At 43.5% G+C, this 25826-nt stretch overlaps 1 protein-coding gene across 2 annotated transcripts in view; it reads left to right on the forward strand.

Moving 5' to 3' along the window:
- LOC138265768 (gamma-aminobutyric acid receptor subunit gamma-4) overlaps window positions 1-25826 on the forward strand; it is a 1864369-nt gene that overhangs the window by 1629801 nt on the left and 208742 nt on the right. The window lies entirely within an intron of this gene.

Raw genomic sequence — 25826 nt, forward strand, 5'->3', positions numbered from 1 at the left:
TCTTTACCCTCACGGATGGCAAGTACACCTTACAAATCTACTTATTGATTGATTGATTAATTCTAATTTGGCAGGAGTTTGGCATCTGCTGCCTAGGCTAAGAAAATGATGCTGATAACAAATTGTCTGTCCTCACTTCTATCCAACTTTCAGTTGACATGTGAAGACAGGGTGATACACCTTGGTGAAGAGGGGAATCAATTTTCCTGCACCGGGGTCTAAATTGACAAACTGTTCACCAAAATCTAGGCAGACATACTATGCTTTAATAAAATATAAATAAAAAGTGAGATTACTCAATACCGGCACTGAAGAATTAGCAAAACACAATAATAGTAATTTCATTTGCAATTACTAAGTGAGCCATATTGGCTGTGCTGCATTTTCCTCCATTAGAAATTCAATAAATGGAGAACTCCTAAAAAGTCATTCACTAAAACAAGTGTACACATGTTTCCCTTTATCACATTTCCTGCATACGTTCTGCCGGTATTGAAGGCCCTTGCACTTGATCATAAATTATCATGAGTACATAGTTTCATTTTTATTGTATCTACTGAACATACAATTTGAAACCAAAAGCGCATTAAGAAACAGTTCAGTTCAATTCAGTTTATTTATTATGATACAGAACTTCAACAGGGGTCCATATAACAATAGCAATAGTAAAACAAGATACCATCACACAAGGCAACAATTAGAGAATACAATTGTGTGATTCTTGACATTCATCAAAACAAAACAACATCAAATATCCATTATATTTTTACCTAAAAAAATTAAAGAGAAATTCATTGTATAGTATCTAAAAGAAGGAGAGTCAATAGACACCGAAAAAACCCAGTAAAGAGTTAATCAAAACATATTCTTCAAATATAACATATAAAAACATATTTGATATCGTTCTTTTTGGCCTCTAACAAGTGCAGCATGCCCAATATATTATACAAAATATAAATTATGCAATAGAAAAATTATGATACAGTCCTATAGGTACAACCTTATCCAATAGCAGTGCGCATCCAAACAATTAAAATACACCAGGAGTATGTAACTAAAGATATGATCAGGAAATGCACCTTCCAAAGCAATCCATCCAGATCTTCAAACCAAAATGACAAGAATGAATAACGAGGTCTCATTACTAATCAACTATGCAGGAAATACAATGCAATAATACTTATACATCCACCACTGATGTTCTGGGGCCCAGATAAATATTCTATAAGAGACTCACAAGAGATTTTAATAAAACACCCACCATAATAAAACATCCACCAATCCTACCCCAAGGCCCTAATAGATATTCAAAAAGGATCTAAAAAAATTCAAAGATCCTATTACCTACCCTTTGGTTCACAGGTGACAGTACAAATTTGCAGGTCTTCACAGCCGATTGTATATTATATATCTTAAATAATAGCCTTAAAAAGTGGCGGAAATTTACATAATTAAAATCTTGATTGTGTAGCTGACACAGCTCACATCTTCTGTCTTTTTTAGAGACTGGATCCCAAATGCCCATGATCATATGTAGCGGGAGTAAATCCAGTCTCAGCAGAAGAATCATCCTTCTGATCCCATGAGGTAGTTTCCATTATAAATACGTCTGAGGTTTACTTTCCAGACTGCTTTCCCGCACCACCTGAATCTGGGGATTTGACTGACATAGGGCAATATTTCTGGCCACGCTTATCTGGGACACAGAGCCCTTAATCAGGCTTATCAAACTAGACTTGGGCACAAACCCACTTACATTCAGGTCTACCCCAAACACTATATTTACCTTCTCAAAGGATCTATAAAACGCGCTCTGATCTTTTAAAATGGAGAACTTTTCAACCTTCAAGGCTGCCCATAATCCCTCCTCACCACTCAAGAGAGAGTTTTTCCACCTCAAACAGTGGCCAATGAGAGAAGAAAGACACTAACCCAAACTCAAGTTGCAGAACATGAGGGGGAGCAAGAGTGTTTAAATTGCATATCTGATGAACGATTCTTCCTTTTCTCCTCTCAAAACACAGCCAGTGACTTATATCCAACACCTCGGATGCATGACACAAGGAACTGGGTATTTTGGCCCTGTAGACTGACAGGACATACCCAAAATGACGCCTCCAACACACTTTATAAAATCTATGCAAGGCGTTAGCCTGAGAAAGGGACCTGCTCACATGGAGCTTCATAGGATCAATGTCCCACTCATTCTCAGAACAGACCTTCCCAAGATAGAGATAAGATTCCACAATGTCAAGTTTCGCAGAACCCAATACCAATTAAGATTCCTATTTAGTCTACATCCTTTCTTATGAAAGATTAGGGCCCGTATTTATACTTTTTTTTGTGCCGCATTTGCGACGCTTTTTGACGCAAAACGGCGCAAACCTGCAAAATACAATGGCATTTTGCAAGTTTGCGCCGTTTTTGCGTCAGAAAACGACGCAAATGCGGCGCAAAAAAAGTATAAATACGGGCCCAGGACTTTACTTTTGATGATGTTAATCTTCAAAAAATGAACTTCTGCATATTTCCAATGCTATCAGATGGTGTTGAAAGCCAACTGGGGAGCAATCTATAATGACTATATCGTCAGCGTATAATAGCGAACAAATAGATGAAGCGCTAATTCTAGGTGGGTCTCCCCTTACGCAAATTAGCATGCTTGGAAGATCAAAAGTATAAAGAGAAAACAATAAAGGAGCAAAGAAACACCCATGCTTAGTACCATTATAAGTGTGAACCTTCTGGGGTAAACCCTGTACCCCTCCCATGAGAATCTGGCACAAAGTATCTGACTTAAGCTCCATAATAAAACACAAAAGGTGGTGCAGGCCCCCTAAAATGTAGAAGCTTCCTCCACAGCGTTTGACAATCAACTCTATCAAACACTATAGAGAAATCAATGAATGCCATGTATACCAGCATACCACGGGAAAATATGTATTTTTCCACTACGGTCTGGAGGACCCGAATATTATCCAGTGTGCTGTGATTCCTCCTTAAACCAGTTTGTCCAGAGAAATTATGTTGGCATCCTGAGCACACTGATGTAGATAGCAATGAACACTCTTTCCAAATTGTTTTCCAGAGGCATCAAGCAAAGCTTTCTGCCTCTAACTTGCTGAGTAGCATTTAGAGCCCTTCTTACACCAGAACAATGACGCTATCCTTCCATGATTGGGAGATTTTCCAGGAAGGACAGCAATAACTAAATAGTGGGCCCAGAAAAGACCCCAAGCTGCCACTACCTATTTTATGGCCGCAATGGGAACCTCATAAGGTCCTGGGGCACGAGAAGATCTGCCATTCTTTATAAAATCCACTATCTCATCCACTGAAGTGGGACCATACACAGAAAACAGTGTGGTGTCCACCATGAAGTTGCGCACATGCAAATGGGAAAAGTAGTGTACCCAAATGTTTTCAGAAATCGGGATTGCCTACACGAATACCCTACAGTCACAGAATTAGGCGATCAAACGCCAGTACTTGCTGTTATCATATTCCCTTCTACTATCAATAAATTTGCGACAAATTCTTAGTCATTTCAGGCCGTCTATTTCATGCTGTCGACCCAAAGAGAATTTCAAGTGCTGTTTTCTGATCAATTAGTTTATTTCCTGGTTTAATACCTTGACTGGAGACTTACACTTTCTCAACACCCAAGAACCAACAGGTTTCATGCTTAATTTACAAACCTCTTCCATCTGAGACTCAAAACAATGAAAATGAAAATAATCATTTCCTTGTCCTTACACTTAAAGCAGCCATATTCTTAGTGGTCCAAAAACAATTACCATTAGACCTATTAAAACCCATGGTACCCTATTGAGAATTTGATCTAGCTCTTGAAAACTAAGGGCCACAGATGTGCCAACTAAACTGTGGTCCCTCATATCAGTAGGAAAGACCATGAGTTTCTTGCAAACCTCAAACATTTGGAAAGAGACCACCACATAATCAAGAAGACCTCTAAGTAGAGTAGGTATGAAAAGTAAAGAAGGCAACTTCACCCCAAGAGATTACCCATTTAGCATAATCAAAGTGGATTTTCTAAGAGTTTTGAGTAATAAAAGCACACATTTATCAGATCTTAGTTTATCAAGGAGGGGAATCTCTGAAATGGACCATATGTCTTTTTTTATCGACATTGGCAAAGACTGCAGAGGTGCGGTTGGACACCTTACTATTGAGATCTCCTTTGATTATAGCCTTGGGACAATCTTCCATAACACAGATGTCATAAACAGAAGAAAAGAAGGAATTTACCAGGCAATCAACTGACTTCCCAGGAGGAATGTACATATTCACTAATAAAAAAGAAGTTGAACCACCATTATCAACCAGAAGAGTCAACTTCAAGCCTCCCACCCATGAACTTTTGTCAAAATCTTTAGTAAATTGCAGTTTTTTGGATTTCCTTTGGGAAATCTTGGTTTTTTTTTGTTTCCATTTCCTAGTCATACCACTTTGACTCATTATAGATGCCTCACCATACCCTCCATCTGAGCTCTGCTGAACAAACCACTGGCCCCATGCACAGTGAATAACAATATAGTTGAAAAATTGGAAAGAGCTGACCCTCTTTCCCTCCCCGCACCCAACTGTGATGCTGATCCATTTACTTTCATGAAATTTTTAGAGCCCTTTTTTTACCCCTTTTTTTAAATAATGGAAATATCTCAATCTTGCCTTTGCCAGAGGCAGAACCCTGATCCGAATCCACAAACAGCATATTCAAGCATAGTTCTTCATTTTCAAGAATACCATCATTTTTTGGGGTGGCATATAACGAGAAGGTATGCCGGCTTGCACGGAAACATCATTTAACCCTCTTGGAGGCAATATAGTTTTCCCTTGCAAAATTACTCTTAGCTGAATTGAGTACTGGCATTGACCCAACAAAACAAAACTTATTTACATTCTGTACCTCAACCAAGATTGCTGACATAATTTCCAGTACATGGTCAGAATTTAACACAGTTTTGTCCAATTGAGTCAAGATAGAACACAAGATCTTTTTAATGCAGAACAGTATGTCCGATGGGACACCCTCCCTACCATTATCAGGAAAGTGAACAGTCAAAAGGAGAAGAACTATGGTATAGTGGAGGTGAGGATGGTCTCAAAGAACCAGGAGGGGGAAATGAGATTGACATATACCCCTCATCCAACATTTCCCAACAGGGACCACCACCCAAGGAGCCCCCCTAGCCTCCGTATGCAAGTCAATGTCAATGTTTGGCAGTGTAAAACCTTCCACAAACCCCTTTACTTTGCTGGTAACCATAGCTGCTCCATCACCAGAGTCACTTCTTGGGGATTTTACTGGGGATATGTCTGTGGCAACACATTGCCACCCAAAATTGTCACCTTCAACAGAGAGCTTAAAGGACAGTACTCTTCCATAGTACTATGAGAGAGGTCGAGAGACAATGCCTGAGGCGCTAGAGGCAACTCCACAGGAGGCATTGTAGGAAACGTGGAAGGTGAATGGACATTTCTTTTAAACCACCAGTCACTGAAGCCCTACAACAATTGCCTCAATAGAACGACCATAAGCCAGTGGAGAGGGCATCTCAGGTTGAAAAGGTCTAAAACTAGAATGTTCCTCCACTGCCTCACACGCAGCAGAGGGTGTTTTCTTAAGGAAGTTAGTAATCCCAGGATAGCATTTAAAAGGATAATGATGGGTTATTTTTGCGCCACGGATACAGACAAAAAAGTCATCAAGAAACTGTTAAACAAATACCATTAGAAAGCTTTCTTGAGTAGTCTCCAAATGCAGCCAGAATTTTTAGAAAGCAGCCAATTCTATGGACACTAGCTGGCTTATCTGCTGGCACACTGGCACAATATATGACATGCTAATACATGCTATTTCATTATCCAAATTAGCCCCTTCCATAAGAAGGAACGGTTCAACTGTTGTTCATCACAAACCTTGTTGAAGTTTTGCCATAACGTAACTCTAACTCACGTCTCCACCATGCACAGTTATCTGGTCAATAGTTTAACTGCAGAGATTACAGTGACATTATCAATGATGCTATCAAAGATGTCATTAGTGCTGTAATTTTTAGGGTAATTAGCACTGCATGGTGAGGGTGAGAGTTATAATTTCTTTAGAGGTGAGTTATAGTTACTTGAGATAACTCTAACTATAGCTGCTGAGTAAAGTAAATTCAGAATAACTATAATGTCCTTGTAAGCTCTGAATTTCTAAGTTTAAAAAACATTCTATTTCCTAACTTAAACATCTCTGTAACCTTTGTTTTTTCAAGTGAATTTCTATGTTTTTCTTTTAACGTAAAGTAATTTGAATTACTATATGCTAATCCAACCACTGTTACAGATGGGTTTTGGCCATGTCCATTGGAGGTTGACTGCAGGGCCTGCAGCCAACCCCTATAACCACCAAAACCCGTTCCACGCATGGATGAAGACCGTGTGCAACAGGGGTTGGCTGCTGGGCCCCTGTAACCACCTAACCCTGTGCTGTGCATGGAAAAGTGCACAGAAGGTTTCGGCTGCAGGCCCTGCAGCCAACCACTGTAACCACCCAACCCCACACCACCCACAGCCTTCGGCCATGCATGGAAGGGGTTTGGTTGCAAGGGATGGTCTAAGGCCAGGCCTTGCGGCCAACTCCAGGTTACCTCCAACAAAGTTTTTCTACACTCAATAAAAGATATAGTTAGAATGAATATATTTTATGAGAAATTGCAAAGAAAATAGAATTGTCAAGTAAAAAGAGTGAGATCATCTTTCGGTATGCACCTTAAACATTTGAAGTTGAAAAGAAATTAAAACAGGGAAATGACAAGTGACACTCCTAGACTTGAACTCTCAATCTTCAGCCACCAGGCCACAGGTAACACCCTACCATGCAGTGTTGAGACATAACTATGACATTCAAACCAAATATTTTTATGGGAAAAAGATGTAAGTGTGCCATCACTAGGAATGCTTAATATATTTTTTTAAAACCTACTAAATAAGCAGACACACTACTATGAGATACCAGGATCTTACCCATCAACCTACAGAGTGACAGTCGAAGCGCTTTACCGGCAGGACACAGGTGACTCTGTTGTGCTGTGCAGAAAAACATAACTATAACATTCAAACCAAACATCTTGCTGGTGTGAAACTTTGAAATCATTGTATGGAGAAACCATTGCATAACAATCTTTCTCTCTCTCTCGCTCTTACAGGGTTTGGAAGAGAGAGAGAGAGAGAGAGTGTGTGTGTGACAGGACTGCGGGGGGAGCCTGAACGTCCTAGCTAGCTCCTGACCCCTGGGAGCAGGAATTGCTCCCGCAAACAGGGAGCTGCTTTAAATCGCAGCTCCCTACTTGTATGAGCAATGTTTTCATCTCTTTCCCTGCACTCATATTTGTGTGCAGGGAAACAGATGAAAACTTCCTTCCTGCGAACAGGAGCTGATTAACAGCTAATGCCTGCAGAAAGCGAAATTTGTATGCTTTTGCTTGGCAAGAGCCGTCAGCTCCCCCCAAGCAAAAGCAAACAGCTATGTCTTGGGGGTTGGCACCCTGGGACATTGTAGGAGCGGGCCCCTGGGTGGTGGTGGTCCCCAAGGCCATGTTTGGCTCCATAATGGGGTGCCCAAGGCCCCCCTCCAACATGGTATTTGCCCTGGGGAGGTGGTGGTCCCCAGGCCAGAGGCCTGCTATGGACTCCTATTTTTTTTATTTTAGCCCCTGGGAGGTGATGGTCCCTGAGGCTGAGGGGGTTAGAGCATCCCCTGCATACAACTGAATCTTTGCCCCAGGGAGTTGATGGTTCCCAGGGCTGTAGGAGGGCCACGTATCCCCATGCATACACAGTGTATTTAGCCCCTGGGAGGTGATGGTCTCTCGGCTGTTGGGGGTGACCATGCAGCACCCCCACAATCACATTTCATTTAGCCCTGGGGCATGGTGGTTCCCAGGGTGCTGGGGGAGGCTAACCTGCCCTATATCAAAGTATTGTTTTGCCCCAGGGAGGTAGTGGTCCTCAGGGTGCGGTGTGGCCACGTGGCCCCCATATATTTTTCTGTGATCGCCTTGGGGAGGTGGCAGTCCCTGGGGCTAATAGAAGCCCTAGGAGGGTGGCCCTTTGTGCTCCTCTCCTTTTTAAAGACCTCAATGCCACGCTGGGGCTCAATAAAAGAAAAGGGTGGGAAAACGCCTTTTTTGTGTAAAACATTGGAAAAGAAACTGCAGATCTGGATTCGGATCTGTGGACTTTCCCCACATTTCCCCACATTTAAAGAAAATGCATTTTTTTGGCCTTGGTGGGGTCCCTGAGGGGCCCCCGGACAAATGCTAGGGGCCCAGGGTGACCCTACCCTGGCCCATTTTCCGTTTGTTCACTTTTTTATGAGTCTTGTCTGAAGCTGAGTCCCAGGGTGGCTTCCAACACTTCCTTGCTGAAGTGCTGGCAGCTAATCAGATATCAGCAAGTTGGATCCACGGAGGATCCACTTCCCTAAATATCTATATCCTTTAAACTCTAATATCTCGAAGACTAGTGAAGGGATTAACACAAAATCACAAAAAGCTAGCTTTATGGAGAAAGAGGTATCCTTCAGCCATATTTGGTGTAATTCCGTTCAGCAGTTAGGGCCGTAGTGGTATTTAAAAGTTGAAAAATCCCCATTGAAGTAGACACGGAAAAAGTGTTTTGGGACCCTCTTTTTCACAGCCTCTGCTTGACGCATCACCCCGAAACTTTTAAGAATGCAGCTGAACTTACCAAAGTATATGTTTTGAAAATTTTGTGAAGATTCTTCAAACAATGCCAAAGTTATTAGTAAAACAAAAAACACTTTGAATGGAAAAAAAATGCTCCTAACTATAACTACCTACTGACAGCCGCCTGTAGCATATATATATATATATATATATTTATATTCCACACTGCAAACTCCGTTAAAGAGGCCCTCCAACTCTGCAGGGCGGCTCCACAACACGGGAACGGAGAATCCCGTGAAATTGATCCAAAAAACAAACAAAGTGCAGGAGCCCCGATTCCATGTAAGCCACATGTTTATTTCTCAATAATACTGGCAGCAGAGATCACTTTCCTGACGCGTTTCGGCATTGTTGCCTTGTTCACAGGTGATTGCAAGTTACCATAGGTGCTTAAATATCATTCAGTCACGTGCCAATTAGTGTATAATACTTCAATGTCCATAATGCATCCTTATAGTCTTTAAAACAATGGTGTAGTCTTCAGTATTGCTTAATAGCGTTATTTCACCACAGTTTCTAATTTCCATAATGCATCCTTATAGTCTTTAAAACAATGGTGTAGTCTTCAGTATTGCTTAATAGCGTTATTTCACTACAGTTTCTAATTTCATATTTAAAGGTGCCAAATATTCCTGTTCATAAAGTGGCAAATGCGAGTTGCTATAAATCATATATAATGGAGTGCACGTGGCCACTTTATGAACAGGAATATTTGGCACCTTTAAATATGAAATTAGAAACTGTGGTGAAATAACGCTATTAAGCAATACTGAAGACTACACCATTGTTTTAAAGACTATAAGGATGCATTATGGACATTGAAGTATTATACGCTAATTGGCACGTGACTGAATGATATTTAAGCACCTATGGTAACTTGCAATCACCTGTGAACAAGGCAACAATGCCGAAACGCGTCAGGAAAGTGATCTCTGCTGCCAGTATTATTGAGAAATAAACATGTGGCTTACATGGAATCGGGGCTCCTGCACTTTGTTTGTTTTTTGGATATATATTTATATATATATATATATATATATATATATATACACACACACACATATATATATATTTATATGCACTTAAAAAAACAATGGTTACAGAAACTTTATAATTATGTTCTGAATGTACTCGCAAAAAAACAGAGAAATTCAGCAGTTATCGTTAGAATCATTTCAAGCAGTGCTTAATTTGTGCTTGTTTCTGATGTGGAGCACCAGCACTTATCTTTGAGGGCCAGCACCTATTTTTCTGCCTCAAGCATCTACTGTGAGCAAAAGATACATATGGGAAAGACCGAGGAAGAGAAAAAACGAAACACCGTCACAATGGGAGAAAGCAGAAAGCTGCACGAGTGAGCTGAATGCACAGGGAATGGCTGCAAATAGATTAAAGAGGCCTATGATGGCTTCAGGATTACGCTACCTCAGTATTCCGTGTTCACACATTTAATTGCAGCAACAGTGTATTTAAGAGGAGGGCTTTTGGCACTGGCACATTTTTATTTACAAATTAAGCACTGATTTGAAGTAACCAGAACTCGTGGCCTAGGGTAACTTAACTTGCACCCTTGCCATCCACAGTTTTCTGATCAATAATTTTACAGCAAATGTTTCAGATATATTATCAATGATGTCACAGGACATGTCATGAGTGATGTAATGCCAGGGGTAATTAGCAGTGCATGGCAAGGGCGCAAGTTATAGTTGCCTTAGGCCACATTAGAAATATCAATGCCACTGGGACTTGACCCACCCGGTGGCTTGGGTATTAAGAAGCACGGGAGCCTGCGCTTCTTTATTTTTTTTGTAATTGCTGCAGATTTACAACCCTTTCGCTGTAGGACCCCACCACCAGAGCTAAGTGGTCAGGGTGACTCTACCCAGGCCCCTTTTGGTTTTTTTATCTGTTTTTCTGGGACCCGGCTGAAGCCAAAACCCAACATGTCTGCCAGCATTTCATTGTTTGAGTCTTGACAGCCAATCAGATCTCAGTAGAAGATCAGAAGGGGTCACAAATCCTTCGCTTCCCTATATATATACAAATTTGTATTTTCTTTAATTTCTCTAAAACTACTGAACAGATTTACACCAATTAACAAAACTGGTTCTTTCTAGAACAAGAGCTACCTTTCTACCAAATTCAGTGTAATTCCTTCCAGTGGTTTGGGCGCTATCACTGTTCCAGAACCCTATGTTAAAATGAATGGGGAAAACATGTTTTGGGTACCCCTGCTCGACGAATCACCCCAAAACTTTCCAGACAGCACCTGAAGTGGCTACCTTTTGTTTTTTTAGAAAACTTCATGAAGATTCATAAAACAGCTTCAGAGTTATTAGCAAACAAAAATGCTTTTTCCATAGAAACTAGGTCCTATCTATAACTACCTAGTGGCATCTGCCACTAGGTAATATATATTCACTTAAAAACACAAACATTACAGGGACGTTATAGTTTATGCTCCCATTTTAAAAGGACAAAACCATAGAAATTCATCAATTAAGGTTAAAGTTATCTCAAATAACTACAACTCCCGCCCCCCGCCATGTGCAATTCTTATTGTCAAAAGTGTGACTGCAAATATTACATTGATATTATCAATGATATTACCAAAGATGTTATGAGTGCTGAACTTTGTGGGGTAATTAGAACTGCGCGGCGAGGGTGAAAGTTATAGTTACCTCAGAGCGTGAGTTATAGTTACTTGAGATAACTCTGACAGGTGAATTTCTGTGGTTTTGTATGTTTAAAAAATAGGAGCCTAACTACAATGTCCCCGTAGCCTTTGGCTTTTCAAAGTGAATTTCTGTGGTTTTCTTCCTACTATTTCCTAAATATAATGTTGCTCTGTGGTTTTCTTCCTACTATTTCCTAAATATAATGTTGCTGTAACCTTTGTTTTTTTAGTAAATTTCTGTACATTTGACTTATCTTTTTGTAAAGAGACAATGCAATTGTATATAATACCATGAGGGAAAGCATCTTTTTAATAGAGTGATGTCTGCCCTAACAGGAGAGAAAAAGTGGATGCCAACAAGTGATATTATCATTTAATGTTTTCAAATTGCATTCAAAATTCGATTTTGTATTGTCACTAATAGTTTGTGAAAACCATAATCCTAAATATTTTATTTTAAAGGGCTGCCGAGTAAATCCAGTGGAAATTCAAAGTTGCTTATGACACGTAACATTTAAAGGTAATATCTCACATTTATCAGAATTCAGTTTATAACCAGAAAGATGAGAGAAAGTATTAACCTGATGGAAAAAGATGAGAGAAAGTATTAACCTCATGGAAAAAGAAAGGCAGAGAGGTAGCGGGATTAGAACAGTATAAAAGAATATCATCAGCATAAACCGACATTCTAATTTGTTGAGATTCTAATTGAAAACCTGAGATATGAGTATCTTGTTGAATTTTAGTGAGAAACGGTTTAAGTGCTATGATAAACAATAGAGGAGATGATGGGAAGCCTTGACACACCCCTCCAAAGAAGGGAAAATAATCTGAGAACAAACCATTAGCAAAAATGGTAGCTTTAGGGCCTGAATATAATAAGGATATCAAATCAATTAGTTTGGGTGGAATCCCAATCCACTTTAACGCTTGAAACATAAAGCTCCATTCCATCCTATCAAATGCTTTCTCAGCATCTAAGGCAATAGCTGCAATGGGTTGATTTATCGAAGAAGCCTTGGCTAGGATATTAAAAAGAACTCAGCATTTTCGAAGGATAATCGGCCCTTAACAAAACCAAACTGTTGAGGGCCTATGAGATCAGGTAGGTTTGGATCAATTCGCAGATCCCAGATTTCTGTGAATATTTTATAATCTGTATTAACTAGAGATATGGGAATTTAATTTTTACAAAGTGTGGGATCCTTATTATCTTTTGGGATTAAACAGATCATAGCCTCCTGAAAGGTACCATGGGAGGAGCCAGTTTTGGTGAAGGAATTAAATAATTGCAGAAGGTTAGGTAAAAGAGATTTTGCAATGTGACTATAAAATTCAATAGTAAACCCGTCAGGACTAGGGGCTTTTCCTCTGCAAAGAACTGAGATTGCTTGAGATAATTCTAAGAGTGTGATATCTGAACCAAGTGAGTCTAAATCAATATGTTGTGAAGAGAGAGAGGCAATGGATTGAAACTATGTTCCTAAATTTTGTTGGGATAGTTAACAAATTCCTGCATTATATCTTTAGCTATATAAATAACATTTCCAGTTGTATTTCGTAGGGGTTACATTTTAGTCCTTCCTCTCCTGATTTTTAGAGAATTAGCAAGTAACTTTCCCATTTTGTTTTGGTCCCATAATATCTTGAAGTACTTTTAAAGAGATATAAGGAAGCTGTGTTTGAAGTCAGTCAATCCATTAAATGTAAATTTGGCTTCAATAAGTGAACCTAATGATGCTTCACTATTAGAATGATAATAATTATGTTCAAGTTTTTAAATTTTTTTAACCCCTTCGCTGCTTGGCCTTTTACCCTCCTGTGCTGCGCCTTTTTTGGCTATTTGGGGCAGTTCGCGGAAAGGCCTTCATAACTTTTTCTCCACATAAGCTACCCATGCCAAATTTGTATCCTTTTTTCCCAACATCCCAGGGATTCTAGAGGTAGCCAGACTTTGTGGGTTCCCCTGAAGAAGACCAAGAAATTAGCTAAAATACAGCGAAAAGTTTCTTTTCTTTTTAGAAAATGGGAAAAAAGGGCTGCAGAAGAAGGCTTGTGGTTTTCTCCCTGAAAATGGTATCAACAAAGGGTTTGCGGTGCTAAAATTACCATCTTCCAGGCTTTCAGGAACTGGCAGATTAGAAACCCCTATTTTTCAACACAATTTTGGCATTTTACTGGGACATACCCCATTTTTACTATTTTTTGTGCTTTCAGCCTCCTTTCAGTTAGTGACAGAAATGGGTGTAAAACCAATGCTGGATCCCAGAAAGCTAAACATTTCTGATAAGTAGACAAGATTCTGAATTCAGCAAGGGGTAATTTGTGTAGATCCTACAAGTGTTTCCTACAGAAAATAACAGCTGAAATAAAAGAATAGTGACATTGAGGTGAAACAAACAGCCATTTTTCTCCACATTTTACTCTGTAACATTTTTTCCTGCGATGTCAGATTTTTGAAAGCAATATACCTTTACGTCTGCTGAACTCTTCTAGTTGCGGGGTATATAGGGCTTGTAGGTTCATCGAGAACTCTAGGTACCCAGAGCCAATAAAGGAGATGCACCTTGCAACGGGTTTTCATTGTATACCAGGCATACAGCAATTAATTAATTAATTAATTAATTTGGTGAAATATAAAAACTGAGAAATAGGTATCAAGAAAACCTTTGTATTTGCAAAATGGGCACAAGATAAGGTGTTGAGAAGCAGTGATTATTTGCACATCTCTGAATTCCAGGGTGCCCATACTAGCATGTGAATTACAGGGCATTTCTCAAATAGATGTATTTTTTACACACTGTCTTACATTTGGAAGGACAAAATGTAGAGAAAGACAAGGGCAATAAAACTTGTTTTGCTATTCTGTGTTCCCCTAAGTCTCCCGATAAAAATGGTACCTCACTTCCGTGGGTAGGCCTAATGCTCCCGACAGGAAACACAACATGGACACATCTCATTTTTACATTGAAATCTGACATGTTTTTTGCAAAGTACCTAGCTGTAGATTTTGGCCTTCAGCTCTGCCAGCACCTATAGAAACCTACCAAACCTGCACATTTTTAGAAACAAGATACCTAGGTGAATCAAAGATGGGGTGACTGGTGGGGCTTTGACCAGTTTCTGTTACCAAGAATCCTTGGTAAACCTCAAAATTTGGCCCAAAAAATCCTTTTTCCTCTCATTTCGGTGACAGAAAGTTCTGTAATCTGAGAGGAGCCACAAATTTCCTTCTACCCAGCTTTCCCCTAAGTGTTCCGATAAAAATGGTACCTCACTTGTGTGGTTAGGCCTAGCACCCGCAACACGAAATGCCCCAAAACACAAAGTGGACACATCACATTTTCCCAAAGAAAACTGAGCTGTTTTCTGCAAAGTGCCTAGCTGTGGATTTTGGCTTCTAGCTCAGCTGGCACCTAAGGAAACCTAGCAAACCTGCACATTTTTTAAAACTAGACACCTAGGGGAATCCAAGATGGGGTGACTTGTGGGGCTCTGACCAGGTTCTGTTACCCAGAATCCTGTGCAAACCTCACAATTTGGCCAAAAAACGCTTTCCCTCACATTTCTGTGACAGAAAGTTCTGGAATCTGAGAGGACCCACAAATTTCCTTACACCCAGCATTCCCACAAGTCTCCCGATGGAAATGGTACCTCACTTGTGTGGGTAGACCTAGCGACCGCGACAGGATATGCCCCAAAACACAACGTGAACACATCACATTTTCCCAAAGAAAACAGAGCTGTTTTTTGGAAAGTGCCTAGCTGTGGATTTTGGCCTCTAGCTCAGCCGCCACCTAGGGAAACCTAACAAACCTGCACATTTTTGAAAACTCAACACCGAGGGAAATTTAAGATGGGATGACTTGTGGGGATCTGACCAGTTTCTGTTACCCAGAATCCTTTGCAAACCTCAAAATGTAGCTAACAAAACACTTTTTCCTCACATTTCGGTGACAGAAAGTTCTGGAATCTGAGAGGAGCCAAAAATGTCCTTCCACCCAGCGTTCCCCCCAAGTCTCCCGATAAAAATGGTACCTCACTTTTGTGGGTAGGTCTATGCCCGTGAAAGCAAATGCCCCAAAACACTATCTGACACATCCAAATTATCAAATATAAAACAACCTGTTTTTACAGAAGGCATCTGCATTTTTGGTCCTGGGCTCAGCAGCCATCTAGGGAAACCTACAATCCCCAGACTTTTCTGAAAACTAGACACCAGAAGGAGTCCAGAGCGGTGTGACTTGCGTGGATCCCCCAATGTGTTCTTATCCAGAATCCTCAGCAAACCTCAAATTTAGGTAAAAAATATTTTTTTTTCCCACATTTCTGTGTGGAATCACAGCACCGGGACAAATGTCCTACCACCCAATGTTCCCTTCAGTGCAGCAGAATTTTTACAGGTATAGATGAGACAATGCTGGGTGGTAGGAATTTTGTGGATTCCTGGAGATTCCGGAAGGTTCCATCACAAAAATCTGGGAAAAATATGTGATTTCCAGCAAAGTTGGAGTTTTGAGGGCATTGTGGGTAAGAAAATGATGCGGGGTGCATGTGAAGCACACCACCCTGGAATCACCCAGATGTTCAGCTTTCAGATGTGTCTAGGTCTTGTGGATTTTTCTACATGGCAGTGTCCCAAAGTCCGTAATGTGCAGCCTTCACCATTCCAAGTTGGACAATTTTGAGAGTTAGCCAAGCTCTCATTGCCCAAATGTTAAACCAAAACCCAAAATAATCAAATGACCTCTTGCTTGCCATGGGATAAAATGTGTTAGTGTGCAGTGTAGAGCTGAAAGACTGTTACCCCCTTCAATTGCGGTGGGGGCATAACCAGGCCCATACTGGTTGGTAGCCACCACCCCACCTTTTTTTTTTTTTTTTTAGTTCCCTGGCATCTAGTAGACTTTCTGCACCCCAGGGTGTGGATCAGGGGTAATTGCCCCATGTGCCCACTGGTGGGCAGAACAACTCTGGCCTCATTTATTTGGGATGGGGGTATGGCCATACCCCTACCCTCTTATTTTGGAAAAATAAATCTTCCTTGGTCTCTGCTGGGCTTTTTTGTCTTCCAAAAATAGGCCAATCTGCCCCCAGGGGGGGCAGATATGGCCAACAATAATGTGCCCCCATGGGGAGCAACCCTTACCCAAGGGGCTGCCCCCTCAAACAAAACACAGACATACACACACACCAATCCCTGGTGCCTAAGTGGTTTCTTCTCCCCCGGGGCAGTTCGGCCTAATAAAAATAGACCGATCTGGCCCCAAGGGGGGGGAAATGACCTGAAATAAATTTGCCCCCCAGGGGAAAGACCCTTGCCTCAGGGGTCGCTCCCTTTGCTTGAAAGGGACGCAAAAAAATAAAGATCCCTGGTGTCTAGCGGTTTCTGCCCCCCTTGGGGGGATATTGGCCTAACAAAAATCAGCCAATCTGCCCCCAAGGGGGGCAGAAATAGTCTACATACAGTTTGCCCCCCAGGGGAGCGTCTCTTGCCTAAGGTGTCGCTCCCCATATATAAAAAACAAAATTAAACATAACCAAAAATATATCCCTGGTGTCTAGGGGTTTCTGCCCTGCCTGGGGGCAGATCACCCTAATTATAGTAGGCCAGTCTGCCCCTGGGGGGGGCAGAAAAGGCCTAAAAATATTTTGCCCCACTGGGGAGCGAGCCTTGCCCAAGGGGCCGCTCCCCTTAAGCAATAGTATAAAAAAATAGGCCGATCTGCCCCCAAGTGGGGCAGAAATGTCCTAAATACAATTTGCCCCCCAGTGGAGCGACCCTTGCCTGATGGGTCGCTCCCCACCTCTAAAAAAAACACATTCAAAAAAAGATCCCTGGTGTCTAGAGGTTTCTAATAACAATAGGCCGTTCTGCCCCCAAGGGGGCAGAAATGGCCTAAAATAAACTTGTCCCCCCCCCCAGGAGTGACCCTTGCCTAAGGGGTCACTCCCCTTGAGTGAAATTAGCCTTAACAAAAAAATCCCTGGTGTCTAGTGGATTCTGCCCCTCTTGAGGGTAGCTTGGGCTCATAAAAATAGGCTGATCTGCCCCCCTTATGGCCTAAATATAATTTGCCCACTAGGGGAGTGATCCTTGCCTAAGGGGTCGATCCCTACCTCTAAAAAACAACAATAACAAAAACTAAACAAAAAAAATTATCCATGGTGCCTAGAGATTTCTGGCCCCTAATAACAATAGGCCGATCTGCCCCCAGGGGGGCAGAAAGGTCCTTGTCGCTCCCATTATGCCAATTTCCATTTGGAGAAAAATCCCTGGTGTCTAGTGGGCATTTCAGAAGCCGGATCGCTTCACGATACGGCTTCTGAAATGCTCTGAGAGACTTCAAAGGGAAGGAAATTCCTTTCCTTCCCTTTGAAGCCTCTCAGGCCCCCATCACATTATCGGAAGAGAAATGCTTTGCATTTCTCTTCTGATCACATGGGGAGGCGGCCTCTGATGAGGTCAGCGCGTGATTGCGCACTAACGTCATCAGACGTCACTGGGGGGGGACTGCGGGGGGCCGGGGTGGAAGAGGAAGGACTTCCCCTTCCATCCCTGCCTTGGGGGGGGTGGGAGGGAAGCCCACGGAGGGCTCCCTCCGAGCTCATGTCCGAGGATGTAATGGCTACGTCTTCGGCATAGGAGCACTGTGCCGGTGGACGTAACCATTACATCCCCGGCACAGAAGCGGTTAAGTAATTGTGTAGTTTGGGATCCTATATGTTTTTTCTTGGTGGAAAGATATTTGATTATAAAACCTCTGGCTGCTGCTTTAAAAGAGTCCCAAATAGAAATAAAAGAGGTGTCAAGTGTAGTATTTAAAGTAAAGAATTAATTGGTAAAGCTTTTAAATTCAGAAGTGAATTTAGAATCTGAAAGGAGTGTGTTTTTAAAACTCCATCTGCCTGCATGAGATGTAAAAGGAATAAGGTCAATATCTGTATAAACTGGTGCATGATCTGAAATTAAAATGGAGCCTATGTCTGAAGAAGAGGTAATCTCTCTGAGATTGTGAGTGATGTGGGTGTGAATAAAAGGTATATTCAGAGAGGTCTGGATGACATAATCTCCAAATATCAACTAAGGAGTTACGGTGTATGCAAGATTTAAATAGAGGAATGAAAAAACCTAACTGTTGAGCATCTGTCTAGTATGGAATCCAGAATTTGATTACAATCTCCACAAAATATAAGCTATTCCTCATCACATAAATGTAATTTATCTGATTTATTGGACCTAAATATATTGTCTACCGAACCCAGACCATAAACATTAAAAATAGTCAAGGGTATATTATTTATCAGGAGTTTAACAATAATCCAGCAACCCTCAGAATCACTTTCCTGATGAACTAATTTGAGATGCAACTTCTTATGGCAAAGAATTACTACTCTGTTTTTGTTCCCCAGAGCATGAGGAGCAAACCCATTACCTACCCAACACTTTTTTAATTTAATAACTTCTGTCTCAGAAAGATGAGACTCCTGATGAAGTGCAACATCAGTTTTTAGTTTGGCTAAATGAGATAACACCCTTTGTCGCTTGATATGATCACCAAGTCCTTTGATATTCGATGTAGTAATCCGGAATGTAACATAAAAACATCAGTAAGTACATATTGTATGTTTACAATATCATACAAATTTGCGATAAAAGATAGAAAATGGGGAGAATAAAAAAGTTGATGAATAAAGGGGAAAAAGAGGAAAGGACTGAGGGTGAGAAAATAAGAAAAGGTAAGAGATAGGTTAAAAACATAAAGTAAAAGGATAAAAAGTTGCAAAGGTCAAAGAGACAGTACAAGTCAGACAAATGACGACTGAAAGACATACCAACAAAACTACAGAACAGAAAGGGAGGGTGGCAATACAAGAAGATGATGACAATAGCCATCAAGGTCTACAGAAATGATAGGGCAGCCTAAACTTGCATGTCACATGAAAGGTGATAAACAGGAAACGAGATGTGTGGACATATACCTATAATAAAAGATAAAAGAGTTTATTGAATGAAGATTACAATAATGGGAGAAAAACAATAGAAACAATTAATAATCTTAAGAATAAGTACAAATTAAGTGACTTTTGAAGTGTCCATCTCCTCAGCACTATGCTGTTTAATTGCATCTGGATCTTCGAAAGTGGTTGTTTTCTCTTTGTATGTCACCTTGAATAAACATGGATGAAGAAGTCTGAATCTGGCATTTATGCCTCTCAATTGAGGACGCATGTCCAAAAATTATTGCGGCGATCAGTTGTAGCTTTGGCAACATCTTTAGAGAAATATAGCCTGTGACCGTTCCAAATTATTTGTTTTTTAGCCTTTACCACAAACAAGACTTAAAGCAAATCTGTCCATTGCAAAAATAAAATAATGACTCCTTCATGAGAGGTTTTCAGGCCCAGCCTGTGAACCCTCTGGATATTAAAGGAATTGGTTGATGACAAATCCAGTAGTTTTAGAAGAAAGGTTTGAAAGTAGGTAGTCGGATTTGAGGCTTCTGTGTTTTCAGGAAAACCATATAAACGTAGATTGTTCCTTCGATTTCTATTTTCAAGATCCTCAGTATGCTTCTTAAGTAGTGAAATTTCAAATTCCAGGTTTGAAATACGCGATGCTGCTTGTTAAAGATTTTCTGTTTTCTGTTCCACCAGCAAAACATGTGATTCCAAGGAAGACCATTTTTCATCTAAGTTCTGCACAGGTTTTGTGATCTCCACCATAAAGGGTTTCAATGCACGATTTTCCTCCTAAATCAAATCCATGGAGGTTAATGAGGACTTTCCTGGGGAAGGAGGATCTTTTTTAGGTCCTTTGTTTGAACCTGTTGGTAATTTGTTTGAAGAGGTCATTTTCAGAATGGTTCCTGAGTATGGCTCAGATTTTGACGAGGCTGAGTCATCCATGTTCTCACCGTTAGAGTCTGAGTCTGACTGAGGAATAACTTGAGGAGTATTAGAAAGCTTAAGACTCCTTATTTTTCTCATAAGCTTCAACTTGGAACAAAAGGATATGCAAAACAAGAGTAAATTCACTTGGGATCAACATTGCACCTTAAAGATGTTTTGTGACCAAGTCCAGTAAAGTAGTTAATGGAAAATCTGTCTCATGTTAACAGTTACGGAATAAATAAGAAACAACACCTCCAAGATGAAGAAAAAAAAGAAAGAAAATAATCCTTTTCTTATTCTCAAGTAAATATAGAAAAAAGATAACAAAGTGTATTTGCTACAACTGTAAAGCAGGAAGTAAATCAAGCTGAAGCAGTTCTCAGGATAGCATTTAAAATGGTGGACATGTCACCATTTGTAAGGAAAATCCCTCAGGGTCGGCCACAAAAGCAAATATAAATAAACAAAAAGTCTCTCCTGCGACTCACTAATACATTCAGAGGAGACACATGTTTGTCTCCTCTGTGAAAGAAATGTCTAGCCGCATTTGTGGAATGCAAGGCCTCCTTCGTCCCTGGAGCCTCGACATTACACTCCATCTCTATCAGCGCCGTGACCACACACCCTATAGTTTTTTAATGTGTATTAATTTTCATTTCATTATACATTATATATTATACATGAATCCAACCACTGCCATTCCCTGAGACCAACCCCTATAACCACCCAAACCCACGTTGGGCATAGCCTTAGGCCATGCCCACCAAGGGTTTGCCACAGCGCCTGGTTTGTGACCAGTCTCTGAAGCCAACCCCTATAACAACCCAACCCTGCATGGTCCCCCCTCAGGCCGATTTCAGCCCCAGGGACCCCATGCCCAGGGTCCAACGTAAATATTTAAATGTATTTAGGGGGAATAGCGGCTGTGTGACCTCTCAGGCTGATCACAGCTTTGGGGATCCCATTCCATGGGGCTGGCCTAAACATTTATCTTTTTGGGGTGGGGGGGCAGGCATGCCCCCTCCCCAGGCCGATCTCACTCTGGGGACCCCATCTCACAGAGTATGACCTAAACAATAAAAGTTTTGGGGAAGGGGTCCATGCGGCGTCCCTCCCCAGGCAGATCTCGGCACAATGCCCCCATCCCCCATGGCCAATACTAATTATTTTTTTTTAGGGGGAGGGGAGGCTATCTATAATGTATACTGTAGCCTTTTGTTTTTTAAAGTGAATTGCTATGTTTTTTTCATTCTCTTTCCTAAATATAATGTCCCTGTAACCTTTGTTTTTTTCAGTGAATTTCTAGGCAAACAGCTATGTCCCAGGGTATGGCTGTCCACAGGACCATCTGTGCCTCCTTGAGGGGGGCCATGCGGCCCCCCTCCCATTAAAATAGCCCAAGAGAGGTGGTGGTTCCCATGGCATGGGGGTCTGGAATGGACCTCCCTTTCTATTTTTTACAGTTTTCCCTGGGGAGGTAGTGGTCCCTGCATTTAATTAAATTTAAGCCCCTGGGAGATCTTGGTCCTGGGGCTGCAGAGGGCTGTGCAGCCACCCCAAATGAAATTACATTTATGCCCCGGGGGGGGTGGTCCCTGGGGATGTGGCGGGGCTGTTTGGCCCCCTGCATCATATTTATTTAGTGCCCTGGTAGGACACAGTCCCTAGGGCAGCCGGGGAGCTGCACAGCCCCCCCACATAAAATGATATGTAAGCCATGGGCTGCGGGAGGGAGAGTGTCCCCGTGCATACATTATGGCCCTCATTACAACCCTGGCGGTCGGTGATAATGCGACGGTAATACCGCCAACAGGTCGGCGGTAACCAAAATGGAATTATGACCACGGCGGAAACTGCTCAGACGGACAGCCACTTTAACACAACGACCGCCACGGCGGAATCAACAAGCACCACAGCGGTAACCGTCAACAGCCAGGCGGAAGACAATGTACCGCCCACTGTATTAAGAGAGTCCAATCCGCCACCTTTTCTGTGGCGGTACCAACAACATCAAAAGCATGGCGGAAACATAGCACAGAAGTCAAGGGACTCACCTGTGGAGACTCAGGGAACTTCCACGACACCATGGAGCCTGAGCTGCACATATTTCCGATGGTCGTCTACCTGCTGCTGCATTATGAGCAGCAACACTGACGAAGGCGACCAGGGAGAGTAGTGCCGCCTAGCACACAAGGGAGGGAGGAGGAAAAAGAGAGTGACACACACACACATAACACCCCCACCCCAACATCATACACACAACCAGATGCAGTGACATTACATACCTACCCCGTACCCCTCAGAAATAATGCAAGGACAAAATGATTTGAAGAAAGGGAGTGTAACACGATAAAATACTAGGAATAAGTGCATCAAAATACAAACATATAAACATATTTACAAAAGGAGTGACACTGCCCAGCCCTCAATGTGCGTGGGTCACAGGGCCACAACACATAGGCCAAGGCCCCACCTTACTCCTGCAACTACAAAGGCACCTCAGGGGGACAGGGAATGGGGGGCACCTCAGCCGGAAGATGGTACAACACCACTGGTCCTGGAGCGGGCTACATCCCCTGTGCAATGTCCTGGGGAGTGCAAGGCCACAGTCTCTCAAATGGGTGGTTTCGCCCCTGTGTGGTCCTGGGGAGTGCAAGGCCACAGTCTCTCTAGTGGGTGGTTTGCACACTGCTCTTTCCTCGAGAGTGCAAGGCCACAGTCTCTCTTGTGGGTGGTTTGCCCACTGCTTGGTCCTGGGGAGTGAAAGGCCACAGTCTCTCAAGTGGGTGGTTTGCCCACTGCTTGGTCCTGGGGAGTGCAAGGCCACAGTCTCTCTTGTGGGTGGTTTGCCCACTGCTTGGTCCTGGGGAGTGCAAGGCCACAGTCTCTCTAGTGGGTGGTTTGCCCACTGCTTGATCCTGAGGAGTGCAAGTCCACAGTCTCTCAACTGGGTGGTTTACCCACAGCTTGGTCCTGGGGAGTTCAAGGCCACAGTCTCTCTAGTGGATGGCTTCTTCCACTGGTTTTGGAGGGGGCATTGTGCCCAGTGAGCTTCATCCTGGGAAGGATGGGGTGAGTGGATGGCTTCTTCCACTGGTTCTGGAGGGGTATTGTGCCCTGTGAGGCAGATCTTTGGGAATGCCAGGTCACAGTCCCTCACCGGGGTGTCAGATCCACAGGATTTGCAGGGGCAAGGACGCACCACAGCCTATAGATGCAGGACTACACACTGTCCACCGGTGGTGATGGCTGCTCAGTGCTGGCAGTGGCGGTGCTGGTGTCGGGGCTGGCCGTGGAAGACGGAGGCACCAGCCCATCCCCTGCAGGCTTGAGCAGCTGCCCACTAGGGCTGCTGCTACTGGGAGTGGTGCTGCTGGGGTGGTGCTGGCAGTAGTGGGGGGATGCTCCAGCCTATCCCCTGCAGCCTCAGATGGCTGCCAACTGGGGCTGCTGCTGCTGACAGTGGTGCTGATGGCAGTGCTGGTGCTGGCAGTGGTGGGGGAGGCACCAGCCCATCCCCTGCAGCCTCGGAGGCAGCCAACCGGGACTGCTGCTGCTGGCAGTGGTGTGCTGGTGGTGGTGCTGGCGGCGGTGCTAGTGGGGTTGCTGGCAGTGGTGAGGGGAGGCTCCAGCCCATATCCTGAAGCCTCAGACGGCTGCCCACTGGAGCTGCTGCTGCTGGCAGTGGTGCTGGTGGCAGTGCTGGCAGTGGTGCTGGTGGCGGTGCTGGCAGTGGTGGTGGGAGGCTTCAGCCCTTCCCTTGCAACCTCGGACGACTGAACCACATGGTTGGTGGTGGGAGCTCCGAATGAGTCCCAGCCCAAGACCTCCTGTCCTTCCTGCCTGCTGGTGCAGGCCCCTTGCCCTTCTTATCAGCAGCCGGGGATTTATCCTTGCCCTTCCCTGTCGCAGCTGGTAGTGCCTCCTTGCCCTTCCTAGACACTGCTGGTGGTGCCTCATTGCCCTTCCTCGATGCTGCAGGTGCAGGCACCCTTTCATTTTTTCTGACTGGTGCCCGGGATCCTCTCCCACCTACAGTAGCTGTCAACGCTACTGTGGACATGGACAGGTGCTTGCCTGGGTTCTGACCACCCTGGCTCGATGTGGAGGATGGGGGTGAGTGGTAGGGAAGAGGTCAACGGTGGAGAAGAAAAGCTTCTTAGGGACATTGGGGTGGGAAGAGGGTGAAGGTTTGGGAGTGGAGGAAGAGGAAGTGGTTGTAGGAGGTGTCTGCTGATTTTGGGTGCAGGTGCATGGGCTGGATGCTGTTGTGAGGTGGATAGCTGTTGGGTATCTGAGTGCTTGTGTTTGTGTACTTTGGAAGGACGGGGCACAGACACAGTGGGAGAGGACACAGGGGACGTGTGTATGGATGTGGGGGTGGTGACTGCCAGTGAGGGGCGTGTAGTGATAGGCGTGATGGTGGTAGTTGATGAGGATGTAGTGCATGCAGGTGTGAGTGTAGATGCAACTGGGAGGGAGGTGGACGAGGAGGAGGATGGGGACACAGTGGAGGCAGTGGATGTTAGTATGTCTGCATGTGGATAGTGTTTGTGTGAGTGCCTGTGAGATGATGTGTGGTGCTTGTGTTTACCTGAATCACTCCTGTGTGTTGTTTTGTGTGCATGTGGCCTGCCTGTTTGCTAGGGATAGGTTGGGGTTGAGGGGAATGGGACTCGGTAGAGGAAGTTGGAGGGGGGAGGCTAGAAACAGGGACAATGGCTGCCATCAGGGAGGAGGCCAGAGCCTGTATTGATCTCTGTTGAGCCTCTATTCCAGAGTGAATGCCCTCTAGGAATGCATTTGTTTGTTGCAAATGCCCTGCCAGCCCTGGGTGGCATTCACAATGGTTAACTGCCCAACAGAGATGGATCGCAGAAGGTCGATAGCCTCCTCACTCAGGACAGCAGGGCTAACTGGGGCAGATCCTGAGGTGCCTGGGGGGAAGAAGATGCACATCCTCCTGGGTGAGTGGGCACAGGAAACACGCTAAGAGGCTGCTGGGAGGGCGGTGCTGGTAGGGGGAGTGACGGCTGTACCCGTAGTTGGGGTGGGCACAGAGGTGTCCGTCACCACCAGGGAACTTCCGTCGGAGAAGCTTTCGCTGTCAGAACTGTCCCCTTCAGTCTCCGCTGTGGGGCTCCCCTCACCCTCTGTCCCACTGGTGCCCTCACCGTCAGTGGATTCAGCCTCCTGGGCCCTGTGGGATGCAGCTCTCGCTGTTGCAGGTGCCTCTGCTCCTTCGCCAGATGATGCTAATGCACATAAGGACAGGGTGACAAAACAAAAAGGGGAGGGGAGAAACAAAGGATACCCTTTGTCAATGGTGGCAACAACACCACCATTGGCGTACATGACACACACATACAGGGAACAGCCCTACACACTAGGCAATGCACTACCTGTCACAATGCTAGTCACCAGCCCATATACAGGGATACCTAACGCCAATTGATGCACACATGAGACCCACAGACCCCTGTCCAGTAGTGGAT

The sequence above is a fragment of the Pleurodeles waltl genome, chromosome 2_1, assembly GCF_031143425.1.
Source record: "Pleurodeles waltl isolate 20211129_DDA chromosome 2_1, aPleWal1.hap1.20221129, whole genome shotgun sequence".
Taxonomy (NCBI): domain Eukaryota; kingdom Metazoa; phylum Chordata; class Amphibia; order Caudata; family Salamandridae; genus Pleurodeles; species Pleurodeles waltl.